Source organism: Psammomys obesus, unplaced genomic scaffold (genome assembly GCF_907164565.1).
Source record: "Psammomys obesus unplaced genomic scaffold, mPsaObe1.curated_primary_1811, whole genome shotgun sequence".
NCBI lineage: Eukaryota > Metazoa > Chordata > Mammalia > Rodentia > Muridae > Psammomys > Psammomys obesus.
The window spans coordinates 12,525,449-12,541,195 of record NW_026596149.1 but is presented as its reverse complement, the minus strand read 5'-3'; the positions used below and the strand labels follow the sequence as shown (position 1 = coordinate 12,541,195).

The following is a 15,747-nucleotide window of genomic DNA, read 5'->3' as shown; positions in this document are numbered from 1 at the left end:
TTTTACCATTTGTAAAATGTCTTGAAATGTCCTGGTTGATGTTTGTTACTCTGTATTTTGTATTAGATTTTACAAACAAGATCAGATTTCTTTCTCCAGAGTTTCTGGATTGAAATAACAGAGAATAATAGAATTATTGGTTTTATGAAAGACAATATTATATTGTTTTAATATTAATAGACAACCAAGGCTAAAAGAAAGTTGGTTGTTGTTTTCCTCCTTTCTTTTCCTTCCTTCCTTTCTTTCTTTTTTTTTTTTTTCTATCCATGTGCCCTCATACTTTACATGCTTTTGAGTGAGTAAGCAGAATAGATGTGCTTGACTTGAATGCTTTTTAAGGTATTAAAAACCTGATATTATGAAAATAAACCCTTAAGAAGAAAACAAACTTATTTTGCTGGCCCAAAGTTTTGATGGCATCTAGAAGATACAGCAGACTTGGTAGACTGAGAGCAAATGCTCTAGTCCCCGTGCTAAGAGCTCTTGTGTGTGCATGTTTTGCTTCCTTTCCCTCTCCCCATCTGCAGTATCCCCTGTCTAGCCATTTGTAAAGGTTCCTTTTTAGTCCTAACTGCTGTATTATTTAAATCCCATCTACAGCACTCACTACAGCAGTGCTCAAATCTGCTTTTGTGTTGGAAAACAAAGCTTTAAAGGCAGCCAGGGGAGCTACATGGAAGAGTAGTGATTTTGTGACAATGGCCCAAATCCAGGAAATGCATTTAGAGTTTTAGTTTGTTTTAGGTAGAATTGACTTGAACATTTTATCCATTGAAAATGGAGGATACTTTTTTTTTTTTCCTAGAGACTCGAGATTTCTATTACATGTCTTTGTGTGTGTTTATCATGTACTTGTATCCCAGAGTCTGTAAAAGACTACAAGGAGGACTCTAGGGAAGATACTTAATCCTCATTCAGAAGGGCAAACAGGATAGATGTCGGAAATGGGAGAAGAAAGGGAACAGGACGGGAGCTTACCACAGAGGGCCTCTGAAAGATTCTACCCAGCAGGGGATCGAAGCAGATGCCGAGACTAATTTCCAAACTTTGGGCAGAGTGCAGGGAACCTTATGGAAGAAGGGGGAGATAGAAAGACCTGGAGGGGACAGGAGCTCCACAAGGAGAGCAACAGAGCCAAAAAACTCTGGATCCAGGGGACCTGCAGAGATTGATGAATCAACCAAGACCATGCATGGAGAGGAGCTAGACCCACTGCTCAGATGTAGCTCATGGGCAGCTCAGTCTTAATGGGGTTTCCTTAGTAAGGGGAGCAGAGGCAGTCACTGGCATGAACTTGCTTGCCTGCTCTTTGATCACCTCCCCCGGGTGAAGTGGCCTTACTAAGATACAAAGAAAGAGGATCCAGAGAGTCCGGATGAGACCTGATAGGCTAAGGTCAGATAGTAGGCAGGAGGACCTCCCCAATCAGTGGACTAGGGGAAGAACATATGGAGGAAAGAAGAAGGGATACAGGAGGGAAGGTGAGACTGGAAGAAGATGAGATAGGAGGCTACAGTGGGATACATAGTGATTAAATAGTAATTAATAATAATACTTTAGTGTACATTTATGACCATGCAAATAATTTATTGTGCATATATTATGTTCTTTTACATTCTGTGTTATTTATAGGGTTATTCCATAAGTGAAATGCTCTCATACGAAATGAGTAATTCCATGTTTTGGTAAATGACATCTACCTTTTAAAAAACAGCAACTGGGAATTTGTAGTGAATAATATGTTCTGTAGTTTATAATCAGTTGGTAATGTTTTCTTATCCAAGCTTTTCCACATTGATAAAGAGAAGTAAATGTAAGATCCAGTTAAAAGTATAAATCCTATAGTATATACTGGTAATGCAAAATATGGAAGAGAAATGGTTGTATGTTACTGAATCTTTAAGGAACTTTAAGGTAATAATGATGATTTTTAACTGTATACCAAAAGAATTGAGATGAGTAAGGGCAAGAATGAAATCTTTACAAAGAATGCTGATATATTTCTTGTTTAGAAGCCTCACAAAACATTTAAGAGCATGCAAGAGTAATTAATTTTCATTAACACAGTAAACCACAAATATTAAGAGGTACAGAGGACACTATGTACACGTAATAGAAACAAATCATTTTGAATGACTATTGTATTCTAATCAGAGACTGAGTGGGCATAAACATCAGAAATAACTTGTGAATGTACACCAAAAAAGAGATCATAAAGCGAGGGACATTCTATGTAGTGAAAGGCAAAGGCAATCGAGAGGACCCATCGGGAACTAAGCCTAACCACATGTTTCTGGGGGTCAGTGGGAACCAGGGGACCAAGGAGTCCAGTCCCCTCTCCTGCTCACCAGTGGACTCCAAGTTGTTTGAGTCTCAAAGGAGACTGTCCTGGTTGGTTAGTCAGCTGCAGTGCCTGGAGGATATGGTACCATCTGTGAGCAGAAGATAACTTGCCTGAGGAAAAGTCTTGAGAAAAGCAGATACAGTTCCATGCAAGAAAATGAACTTTACAATCTATGTTTTAAGAAATACCACCATAGCTAATGAACTGCTTTGGCTTAAGGGAATTGTGACCAGGTATGAGGGCACCATCTAAGCCTCTGGGAAGTTTTGTGGTTTTGTAGTTTGGGGAGTAGAAGTAAAGGGGAAGGGAGCTGGAGGCCAGTGAGACCACAGAAATCTAAACCCAACATCCTGACCTATTGCTGTGGGACTGTGACCTTTGCCAGAGGAAACAGTAATATTATGAATACAGTCAGGTAGTCACCTTGTGAAAATTTCAGCTTGTTGAAAATTACTCTGTATAAAGAAGAAAAAAAGGAAACCCAAGTTAATGACATTATAAACAGCTATTCTTTTCTAAATGCTCACAAAACAGCCCCAGACACTGCCTGGTAGACAAGGAGGCCATTTGAATGTTAATCCAAGGAGAATGCAAGGCCTTTAGGAGTACAAACACTGATTATGTACAAAAAGCTATTGCCATAGTAATCACTTCTTTTTTTCTGACGAAGGATTTGAAAACAGGCTTTTAAGTATAAGGAAGTAGTATAGTGATGGAGATTGTCAGATTATGATTTGGGACTAACAGGATTCACAGAATATTTTTAAAAGCTTTTATCTCCAAACCCCAGAATCATTTCCTTAACTTATATTTTATGAAAAAAAAATGCATTCTAAGATTCTGTATCCAACAAGTTTCTAATATTTACTAGCAACTTGCCACCAGAAACAATTATACTTAGTAAAAGAGACTACTTTTCACTTTAGATATGCTAAAGTAAATAATTTTATTTTTGTTTTCTCCTTCCTTATCCTGCCTAAGTTTTGCATTGCCTGAAAAGAAATAAGAGGCTAAACACAATGAAAATACTTTCTCCAACCAATTTTGGAATATGTTATCTGAAGGAAAAAGATGCAAAACTCTAATGTTAAAACCGTCTCTTCTGAAGCCACTGGAGATTTTGGTGTATTTCAGTTGAATTCAATGTTTAAATGTGATGTAAAAGAGCATAGTCTGTATTTATAGATAAAATAGCAGACCAGTTTAGCCTGAGCTCAACCATGTAATAATAGTTAAGTGCTTTTCTGTCTACAAATTCTCTTCCTATAGGTATAGTATATTCAGCTGTGCCTGCTTATGTGTAGGTCTTCTTGTTTAAAAAAAAAAAAGAAAATCATTTAAGAATTAAATCATACTTCGTATTTTATAGCTGTTAGCTTTACTAGCTTTCCTTTAATTTGTTGTATAAAACTATAAAGTGTGATTTTTTCACTAACCATTCACACATTTTGGGAGTGCCATTGTTTGCTGTCTTTTGGATGTGAGACAGACTGTAGACAAGCTACAACTATGCAAGTGTCCCATGCTAGATAACAGAACTGTTGCTTGGACACAGGTGTTCCTGTTCACATGCTGCCACGCTTTCCATCCACCACCTTGGCGCTGTCACTGCGTAATGCGCTTTCCATGAGTCAGCTAACGTGTATTCCATTCCTTAATCCCTGGCTGTTCCACTTGGTTTGAATGAAATGGAATGTTTGCCGTGAAATGGAGAGAGAATGCTTCAGCACCATTATCTTTACAGTGCACCCAATAATTTGGCCTGCCTCACCGGGGTGATGGAATTTTTAAGACAGTTTGGTAAGCTGGAAAGCAAACTCTTCAGAGAATTTAATAAACAAGTAAATAAAAAGACAATGAGCTTTTTTTCTCAGAATAGGGGCGATCCCTACCCACTCACTCCAGCTCATCTATTCTCATGAGGACTGAGGTCATCTTCCTCCCCTGTGCCATCATAGGGAAGTCTCATCAGGGTGAAGTGATCAGAAAGCAGGCAACATAGTCTGTTTCAGAGATCTCTCTCACTCCCCTAACCAGTGGGCCCACATGAAGCTGAAGGTGTCCATCAGGCTTATCTTCTTGGGGTCTGTACATTGTAGTGTGTCTATCCTGTACTATATGACTAAAGTCCACTGAGAAGTGAGTATATACCTTTTGTGTCTCCATACCTGACCTCAAGCAACAGTAATAAAAACTGCATGGTAATGGCATAGAAATAGGCTGGTTGATCAATGGAATTGAATTGAAGACCCAGAAATAAGCCCGCACACCTATGTACACCTATGTGTATGTGTGTTTAAATTAATTTATTTTTTATTAATTATACTTTATTCACTTTGTATCCCAGCTGTAGCCCCCTTCCTCATCCCCTCCCAATCCCATCCTTCCTACCTATTCTCCTCCCATACCCCTCCCCAAGTCCACTGATAGGGGAAGTCTTCCTCTCCTTCCATCTGACCCTGGCCTATCAGGTCTCATCAGGACTAGCTGCATTGTCTTCCTCTGTGGCCTGGTAAGGCTGCTTCCCCTTCAGGAGGAGGGCACACCTGATTTTTGACAAAGGAGCCTTTTAAACTATACAATGAAAAAAAAGGATAGCATCTTCAACAAATAGTACTGGTCTAACTGGATGTCTACATGTAGAAAAATGCAAATAGATCCATATTTATCACCCTGCACAAAACTAAAGTCCAAATGGAGATTTTTTTTTCTCGTAATGAAAATATTTTGCTTTTTTCATGGCACTTCTTAAGGAAAAGCCTACTTGTAGCAGAAATTAGGAGAAATGCTGAAAATGTATCCCATGTTAATGTTTCCCACCATGGAGGAGGATTTTAAACCTTCTCTAGAGTTCATAGAAGGGAGTTGTGCAACTTCAATAAGCTTGTGTCTGCAAACTCCAGGAGTGTGCCTTGGAGGCAGAAGATGGAACTTGCAAGGACTTCCTGGCAGGCTTAGCTTCTGGCTCCATAAGAGAAGAGTGCTTTCTTTCACTTCTGCAAACTTTTTTTCTTGACTATCTGAAATCTCAACCATAAGTTCCCATCTTCTGACAGTGTGCCTGAATGAGAACATAGCACTTTAAATTTTAAATTTCTGAAGTTTATAAAATTTGCTATAGTTTTCAGCCTTAGGAAGCAGGTCTGTCACAGAGTAGATACTTATAAGTGGTGACTTGGCGCATGATTTTCTTTTTTGGGTTCATTTAATACAAAAACTTGTTGAAATGCTGATCTTTGACATTAGAAGGCCAGATCTCAAAAGAAAAAGGAAGAAAAGGGAAAGAAGGTTCTAACTAGTACTGTGAGCCAACTTCTCAGTACAAGAGACCGTAGAATATGGCACACGAAGGAAAAGCTCAGTTTGTCTCATCGTGTTGCCTCACCATGCTTTCCCTTAGAGACACCCACAGAATTTTATTTTGTGCTCCTGTCTGCTATAATATGGCATATGCGTTTCATTTTAATTTACCTCGTCAATACTAAGTAAACATCACTCAAACACCTGCTCCCACGTGGCTGCTTCTTTTCCTGCACATAAAGCCTTTTGAACTTCCTGAGGACTAAGGTAGATGTAGGCTAGGTTCTATCTCCGTAATAGGACTGATTATAAAAAAATGCTACTTTGGTTATAGGAAATAATTTCTGTCGTGCAGTTTCTTAGTGTTACTGATGTCCTTGCCTATTATGGCCTCTCAGTGCTACAGCTTGTAGCTCTGTTGCCACTGTTAACAACTCAGGGTCATCCTTCTCTGATGAGCTTTTGATGAATATTTAGAAATAAATGCAGTATGTACAAAGAGGTGGAAGTGAATTACATATCTGTGAAGTGCTTTGAAATCATTACATGAGAGATAGTGATTTGAAATGGTTAAGCAACTACTATAGTCCTGATTTTCCTATTAAAGCATAGGCATGGAAACATTAAAAGTTATTATTGATGCTGTAGTATTTTAATTATCTGTTTTTACTTCAAATACCTCTGCTTGTTAGACATTGTGTACATCATTTTCTTTTTGAGAGTAATTCGGGATCACAGATTTTACATGAAATCATCATGGAAATAAGGTTTATTTCTTTATTTGATAGTAAATAAAACACAATTAGAATATGCTTTCATATTTAAAGTTTGAACATCACACTTCTTGAAATGTCACACCAGTATGGCAAATATCTTTAAATAAAAAGAAAACTTATCTAGTGTAGCAGCATATGTGAGAGATTATTGTATAAGACTTCAGTGTAGCCACTCACGTTTCTATAATTACAGTAGCCATGAAGCAGAGAACAAGGCAGGAGTATCTTTTTGAGCACAGGCCAGTCTGGTGTACATTGCCTACATAGTGAGTTCTAAGCCAGCCAGGGCTACATGGTGAGACCCTGTTCAAAACAAAAGAAAACACATAATCAGTGTCACACTGACATTGGTTTTTGTTATTTCTGTATATACATGAACACTGATACTTGGATGCTTTTCTGACCAGCTAAGTAAAGGTCTCTGAAAGTGGAGCCTCCATATTTTGGTTGTGTTTTTGTTTTGTTTTGTTTTTTAGCTTTAGACAGGAAGAGGAAGAAATATATGTACTTTCTGCATTCTGCATAAGTAATCTAAGGTTCCATAGCTCCCGCAGAGCTGTGTTTATCAGTGGGGTTGTAGTTACTCAGTTGTATTACAACAAATGCTGATTATTCATACGTATTTTCAGAAAAGAACTTGTATGTCTACCATATATGTCAGGCCTGACTGCCAGCTTTCTCTGGAAAAGACTTCATTAGGATCCTAGAGATCATATTTCAGTTTTGGTGAAGGATATTTTAGTTTTCTTTAAATCTGAATGTGCCACTAGCAGACTCATCTCATTTTCTTTGGCAGATTTAAGGTAATTTGTGGGTACAGGCTGAGTTTTCTAATCAGCTCACAGGGCCTCACCTTTTTTTTTCTTTTAGACTTTTGGATCTTGTTTCTTCTCAACCACATTCTTTATTTGGATCGAATCACTATTTACCAAGGTCAGTCTCTCCATCATTCCCCTCATAAGGAGTATGGTGTAGTCATTTAACCAATGGATTATATTTTGTTTGCCTGTAATAAAGAAATGGTCCAGCTTAGCAGTCAACAGCATTCACAGCCTTTGCAGAAGGTCTAGGTTGGTTCCATTACCCACATCAAGTGTCTTGTAACCACCTGTAAATCTAGCTCCAGGGTATCCCCTATTTTGGCCTTCTGAGAACACCTTCATGTGTATGCGCGCACACACACACACACACACACACACACATAAAATAAAATAAAATAAAAATATAAAGTCGATTGCCTTTGCCTTGTTGAACTGTAGGCTCTAAAGTTGAAGAGAGAAAGCATACCTCTTTTTACAAAATGGGTGTTCATTTTGTAAAAGTATCATTCAAGTATGAAAGATTTGGAATGATAAGATGGCTTAGCAGATAAAAGCATTTGCTGTCAAGCCTGACTTCCCAAGTTCCATCGTAGTTCTACCACATAGTAGAAGGAAAGAGCCAACTTCAAGTTGTTCTCTGACCTCTGTATGGGCACCACAGTGTGAACACTGCCAACACAAAATAAAGATGTAATTTGAAAAAGAATTAAGTTTTGAAATTATTCTGGTATTTTAAACTGTTCTGCTTCAAATATAGTCTAATCATCATGGTCTCTTCTACCTCTTGATGACAGTATCTCTCTACTTTCAATAACTATATAAATTTTTGATATATAGAGCATGAACATCGGGGATAAAATGCACATTCAATTAGGCCAGAGCCTCTTTACTGACCTAAATAACAGTTCATTCATGAGATAATGTGACTTGCAGCCAGAGAGAAAAAATCTATTGCCTGGGCTGGGGAAGCCTGACATAGCACAAACTCTTCAGTGGTCAGGAAATAATCTAAAATTAGACCAGGCAGAAAAATAGTGCAGAGCTTTACAGGCCTGGTCCCTATTTCAAGGATACTTCTTCCTCAAGCTGTGTGTAATTAGTCGCCTAGATCAGCCTGTAATCCTGCAGTGCGTGCTCTGATTAGTACAAAGTCTCTTCTTATCAAAGGAATTTGGTGATTAAGCAGTTTTCATATTTTAAAGTTGTTTTTTTATGACTTGGGGAGTTCATATTTTTGTCAGATAATTGTTTCTTCTGACAGTTGGTTAATGTATCTTGGGAACTAAAGATAGCCGTAAGTTTTGCAACCATTGTCATTACCAGAGTGACAATACCTGCCTTAAAAATTAACAGATGTTGGGTATGTAAGTGTTGGCATTTGTTTTAGTTAAGGTTTCTATTGCTGTGATAGAGCACCATGGTCAAAAACAACTTGGGGAGAAAATAGTTTATTTCAGCTGATAGGTTCATACAACAGTCCACCAATGAAGGAAATCAGGGCAGGGAATCAAGGCAGGAGCCTGGCAGCAAGAAATTGGAGAGGCCATAGAGGAACATCGCTTACTGGCTTGCCCTTTATGGTTTGCTGAGCTTGTTTTCTTATAACACAGAGGTTCTCAACCTGTGGGTAAAGACCCCTTTGACAAACATTTGTCTCCAAAAATGTTTCTATTAGGTTCATAAAGGTAGCAAAATTAGTTGTGAAATAGCAAGAAAAATAATTTCTTGGTTTGTGGTCACCAAAACATGAGGAACTGTATTAAAGGGTCGAGGCAGTAGAACCACTGTCCCAAGGGTAGCACTGCCCATAGTGAGTTGGTATTCCAACAACAGCCAACAAGAAGATGTTCCACAGGCTTGAGAAATTTCTGGTAGGAAATTTCTCAATTGAGGTTCCCTCCTCCAAAATGATTCTTTATCTTGTATCAAGGTGACATAAAATTGGTGAGCATAGCCTTAACAATGATCATTTACTTGCTTTTTGAAAATATGAGATCACCTTGTCCCTAACAGGTTTCTTCACATAAATCTGAAATTCTTAAATTAGGAAGAGGAAATTCCTTAACACTAAAAGGACCTCAGATTCTTTTTAAAAAGACATGGGTAGAAATAAATTCATAAAACAAGTTGCTTTACTATCCAGTCAGTATCTAATATGTTGGCTAGAGTTTTTCTGGATCAGTTGAAGTAGTGGTTTTTGGTTTATTACTGTCAAAATGGGAAGAGTAAGATGTGGTTTTACTTTTAGAGCCAGCAGGAGAAAACTTAAAAGTAAAATGACGGTCAGATTTCATTCATTCACCAAGTGTTTATGGACTGTCAAGAAACAAAGAGACAGTTTCTCCTAGCTTTTTGGATTCTACAGTCTGGTAGGAGAGACAGAAAACTGATAATTCAACAACTATCCTAAAAGGTGCATGAGCTGGAGATGATAGAGCAGGGCAAGGGAATTTGATGTCTTCAGGGCTTTATCTAAAAGGAGATTCGTGAACAATAACAAGGACATAGAGTAATGCAGGGACACTCCAGGGAGAAGGCACATCTAACCTGTGAAGAGTGAAAATGTTTTGGGAAACGGGAATGTTGGCACAGGAGCCTGAGAACAACTGTGGCAGGTGTGGAGTGAAGTGGTGTGGATGGGAAGGAGGTGGGCAGCATAGGCACAGCGGCTCCAGAGAACCTAGGGCCTCGCAAAATGGTTATCGGTGCATGGAATGCCTTTGAAAGGATTGAGCAGAAGAGCAAGTGATCTGGTCCCACATGTCTTGCTACTTATTAGAATTTTTACCTTAAATTCTGTCTTTTCTGGAATGCTAAGCACTAACTCCCATGCCTGGATGGTGAGTGAGAATTATGGAGGCCCTCATAGCTCTGGCTCCCTCTCCCTTTCTTCCGTTTCTCCCTCCACCCACCCCCTGTGTAGGTGTGTGTGTGTGTGTGTGTGTGTGTGTGTGTGTGTGTGTGTGTGTGCATGTGAATCAGTGGAAATGGAGGGAGGAGGAGGGTCAGCTGCTATTTGAGTCAGCTTTATATGAGACATAATTAAGTGTGGCCAAATTATATTATACCTTGCTGTGTCCCAGGAAACAGGGAACTAAGGGTGGGGAGATTGCTGCACAGGTGCCTGCATGTGCTCATGTTGAATCTTCTCCTCCTTTCCTGATACCACTGGCGCAGCTATTGTTGGGTTGAAGTGAAACTATCAGGAAATCACTTTTCTTGGCTCTGCAGTAACTGTTATGTGGCATGATAGATACTTCTACATAAAGGTAGAAATTATGTAGAGGGGTTGAATTTGTGATTTTCAGTTCCTTCTCAGTTTCTTCCAACATCAATTTATTTCTCATTTAATGTCACTTCAACCTTTTTATGCCATTGATGTTACCTCACGACGTTTCTGTTGCATTTTGAAAGAGGGGTGCAAAGTCTCTAACGTCAATGTATGAAGTGAAATATGCTCCAAGGAGGAACCCATTGTAACTTAGAAGACTATATAAGTGTGTGGCTAAGAAGACAGGTGTAGACATTGAGCTTCTTTGATGTCTTTGTATTGCATGGAAACAAACATTCTTCTAGGCATAAAAACAAATTTTTAAGTGTATAAGAAGTAAATCCTGAATTTATTAAGGAATCAGTGGCATACCTGTTATTATACTGAAGCTGACTTTCTATTTTCCAAGGAAAATAAAAATGTCTGACAGTACCTGAATGGCAAATATGCTACTCTTTGAGTAAGATTCCATATGTAAGGCAAGCAAAGTACAGCTTTAAAGAAAAAACAAAAACAAATAATTCATTATAGCTCTTTTGATAGTACCTCTTAGTACTCATTATTTCCTAACCAAGAAACTCCTGCCCAGGATAGTTATAACAGAAATAGAACATGCTTGCTTCCCTGGTGTCTTTCAGTGGATGGATTAAAAAAATACTGGGTAGAGTCAGATCAGGTATGAATTTAAATTTACTTTTGTGTTTATTGATTATGTGTCCTCGAACAAATTATTTAACCTTCTAAATCCCAGCTTCCCATCTGTAAAATGAGACTAGTAATAGGTATTTTTTTTCAAAATTTTGAGAATTAAAATAGAAACCACCTGTCCCCAGTAAGTACTTATAAATGTACCCTTCACAGTTATCAAGAATCTCACAATGGGGAGTAAAGTAGGGAATAGTGAAACTACATAACCTTATAGAATGATGATTCAGTAGTGTGTCTCTTGTAGAATTTTTGTCCGTACCAGCTAGATTAAAAACAAGTAACTTTGTATTCATTTTACTAAATTCTGCGTTGAGTAATTTTTTTGTACCATGCTTGATTACTGGTACTAAGAATTTGCTGGGAATGAAAATGATAGCCCCTTCCTCACAACCCTTATTTTTGTGAGAATGAACGTTGATTTTCTACTAATCAGAACAATAAATGTCAAAGTACAGCTGTGCTTAGTGCCATGAAAGGGAGATAATAATATTATGAAACTGTAAATGGGCCAAATTTAACCAAGGTAAGGGTATCCAGAAAATGTCCATTCAAAATAGTGACAATAACATGAAATAGCTTGAGCCCTCACTGTATAGTTGGGGCCTTTGAGCAATATATTAATTTTGGAGGATTTTTATAGAAACATTTTATCTATATTTCATATATTTTATCTTCCTAGAAAAGAATTTATTTCAGATATGAAGTAACTATTTCTGTCTTATTATTACTAAATGGTGCCATTGTACCCCTTTTTGAACCTAAGACACATTGTGGCATCTTAGTGATTTTCTGTCCTATTTCACTACCTGAGGACTTATTACATCTTTGCTCATTAATTATTCCTAGCACTTTAGAAAAAAAATCTAACAAGAAGCCAGAATGATCAGATTGTCAGGGTGATGATACAATTGTGGAATGAATGTTCATTTCTTTATTCTTGAATTTTCTCTACAGTTTTATAGCATCTTTAAGAAAGGTATAATAGAAAAAATCAAGAGTCACCATGTTATATCTAAATTAAAGAAAATATTTAATAAAACATACTTAGAATTCAAATCATGGCATAGTCCTTCATGATAACAAAGAGAGAAAAATTGGTAAATATACCTTACAATTAATTATGACTCAGACGACCGTGTAAGGACTTGGGGAGAACTTCATCAGCAGAGTACTTGTGAACCACATTTGGGGCCCTGATGTTGATGCCCAGTACTACATTGAATTATGAGTGAGTGAATGAATGCATGAAGAAAGAAATTGGAGGGAAAGTGAGGAAAGAAGGAAGAAAGGAAGAAAAGAAAATGGAAGAAAGAAAAAAGAAAAGGAAAGAAAGAAAGGAAAAAGGAAGGAAGGAAGAGGCTTGTTGGAGACCTAGATAGTGACGATCAGTAGTGATTTTTTTTAAGTCTCTGGAATACAGAACCCTTAAGATCATCTTCTCACAGCAGTAGTGGCTCAGTTTAATAATGAGATGGCTTTCCCGGGGGTTCCTGACAGACGTGCAGGTACACACCTGTAAAGTCAGCAGCTAGGGGGCTGACGCGGGAGGACCTGGGGTTAGAGGCCAGGCTGGCCAGTGCTACATAGCAAAATATTTCTTAAAGTGCGTATACAGACTCAGTGTCTTAGGATTATGCATATTATTTGTGCTGTAGTAGTGTTAGTTAAAGGTAAAGATATGCTGTGGGAAATTTGCCTTTAGGCACTTTCTTCATTCTGCATATGTCATGTGGAGTATATCACATAAATCTAAATTGTCTAGAGCAGTCACTGGAGTTGTCCCCTCGTGCATCTGCGAGACGTAGACATGAGATGAATGACACGTCTACTAACACAACACCATTCTCTCCTATAGTACATTTTCCAAGTGTGTAAGGTATAAACCAAAATAATTACAGAAATGGAGTGGATGTAGAAACAAGTAACACCATTGCTGATTATCAAGTGTTACATACTATACATAATTTATGTGCTAAATTTCCATACGTAGACAGCACCATAAGTTTCTTTATCTTAGCATCACTGAAAACTTTTTTTTTTTCACTGAAAACTTTTTAGTAATGAGTCACACTGTGATCCTGTCATTGACCAATAGGAATTTTCCATCATTGTTACTGTCATATATGTGATCTAACATTGATCAAAACATGATTTTTCAGGAGGTGGCCATATAGTCATACAACCTGGCAGTGGAAAACCAATTTAAGATCAGTTTTCCTCCTCGCCTAGAAAGACAAAGGGGATCAACATGGGAAGTAGGAGAAAACAAGTAACAGGACAGGAGCCTACCACAGAGGGCATCTCAAAGACTCTACCTAGCAGTGTATCAAAGCAGATGTTGAGACTCATAACCAAACCTTCGGCAGAGTGCAGGGAATCATATGAAAGAAGGGGGAGTTAGTATGACCTAGAGGGGACAGGAGCTCTACAAGGATCAAATATATCAGGGCACAGGAGTCTTTTATGAGACTGTTTCTTCAACCAGGGACCATGCATAATATAACCTAAAACCCCTGCTCGGAGGTAGCCCATGGTAATTCAGTATCCAAGGGAGTTCCCGAGTAAGGGGGACAAGGATTACTTCTGACATGAACCCAATGACTGGTTCATTGAGCTTCTCCTCCCCCCCTCCCCCACCTCCGAGGGAGGAACAGCCTTGCTAGGCCACAGATAAGGACAATGCAGCCATCCTGTAGATACCTGATAAGCTAGGGTCAGATGGAAGGGGAGGAGGACCTCCCCTATCAGTGGACTCGGAAGGGGGCAGGGAGGGGATGAGGGAAGGAGGGAAAGAAGGAGGGGGCTACAGCTGGGATACAAAGTAAATGACCTGTGATTAACATAAAAAATGAAAAATAAATAAAAAAGATCAATCAGTTTCCCTGCTTCTAATGTTGTCTCATACTATATTTCTCCAAACCGACTTTGTTTCTTAATTAGTCCTTTTGAAAATTGAATGAATAAAATGAGTTTCAAGAAGCTTTGAAAATGTGTTTCTGATCTTACTCTTACTTTGTTTGAGACCCCAATGTAGAAAAAAGGGAGATATAAAATGTTTCACATTGCACCCTGTTAAGTACGAACTAAATAAGTATCATATAACATACATAGAAAACTTTGAATAAAAGAAAGACATAACTAATATCAGTATTATACTAGGTTGATCCTGTGTTCAAATAAAATGATGAGTTTGTGATAACAGTCTTGAGCTCAGAGATTCCCTTGCATGTTATATTATTATGATTTCTCAGTAGGGTCATGCTGACCAAGAGCATCTGTAGCTGAAGTTCATATTGCCAAGTTAAACAGAAGAAATTGTTGGTATAGGTAAATTCAAGCCATGCTCTTTTCACTAGTGTTTTCTTAATTTTTGAGATTATAATTATATTTTTCCCTTCCCTTTTCTTCTTCCAAACCCTCTCATATACCCCTCCTTGCTCTCTTTTAATTTGTTGGTTTGAAAAATTATATTTATGCTGGGTGCAGTGACGCACACCTACAGTCTCATCACTCAGGGAGGCAGAGGCAGGCAGATCTCTGTTAGGTCAAGGCAAGCTTGTTCTACAAAGTGAGTTCAGGACAGCCAGGACTACACAGAGAACCACATTTGTTTCTTGAGAAACAAACAAAATAATTATATGTATTTATTTTATATATAAGTGGTATGTGTGTATGTACATACGTACGTATGTATGTGTATGCACTACATGCATGTCTGGTACCCACAGAGGTTAGAAGACCCTGGAACTGGAGTTTTGGATGCCCGTGTGTCATCCTGTGAGTGTTGGGAATTGAAGTTGGATGCTTTGCAAGACCATCTCTCCAGCCCATCAGGGATTTTTTCAGGATCAAAGTCTTTATTTAATTACGCCTATGGAAAGCACCAAACCCCCAATTGGTGCAAAAAAATAAATAAATAAAATAAAAAAACTCAGGTTTTTTTCCTGGGATTTGTTCCGTCTCTCCTGCATCCCCTCTTTCTCTCTCTGTAACTTATATCAACTCTTTGACATGCATGTGACAGATTGTTAATTTGCCTTGAGGCAAAGATTTTGATGTTACAAGATGAAAATCAGGTCTTAGTGATTGATTTTATTCTCACCATATCATAATGGGTAAGTTGAAGGGCATAGGTGTTCATTTTTGCACATCACAGAGACCATGAACACAGCGTAACTACTTTCGTTTCGAGTGAAATGGTTTTTACATTGTACTCTTACGTGGTTGACTGATTAAAGATTATTATTATAATAAAAAAATGGACTTGAATGCCAGAGTACTAATTTTATTACTAAGCATGGAGAGAGGCTAGATATTTCTGGGTTTAAGGAAGGTAGTATGATGTTATGGGAACTCACTAGTATACATCTGTGCTTTATCTTTTATGAAGACTTAACAATTTCTTAACATTTGTTATCTTCCTCATTAAAAGAAATAAATACTTTCACAGTGCACTCAAACGCAAAATAAATCGATTTGTGTGTGTGTGTGTGTGTGTGTGTGTGTGTGTGTGTGTGTGTGTGTGTG

At 38.1% G+C, this 15,747-nt stretch overlaps 1 protein-coding gene across 8 annotated transcripts in view; it reads left to right on the top strand.

Annotated features, from left to right (window-relative positions):
- The window catches only part of Celf2 (CUGBP Elav-like family member 2), an 837,937-nt gene that overhangs the window by 530,723 nt on the left and 291,467 nt on the right, over positions 1-15,747 (top strand). Inside the window, exon 2 of one of the 8 annotated variants that reach the window (XM_055593760.1) lies at positions 7,291-7,353. The exons of the other annotated variants lie outside the window; for them this stretch is intronic. The gene's annotated coding sequence lies outside the window, so the exon portion shown is untranslated. The remainder of the gene's footprint in view (positions 1-7,290; positions 7,354-15,747) is intronic. 8 annotated transcript variants of the gene reach the window in all.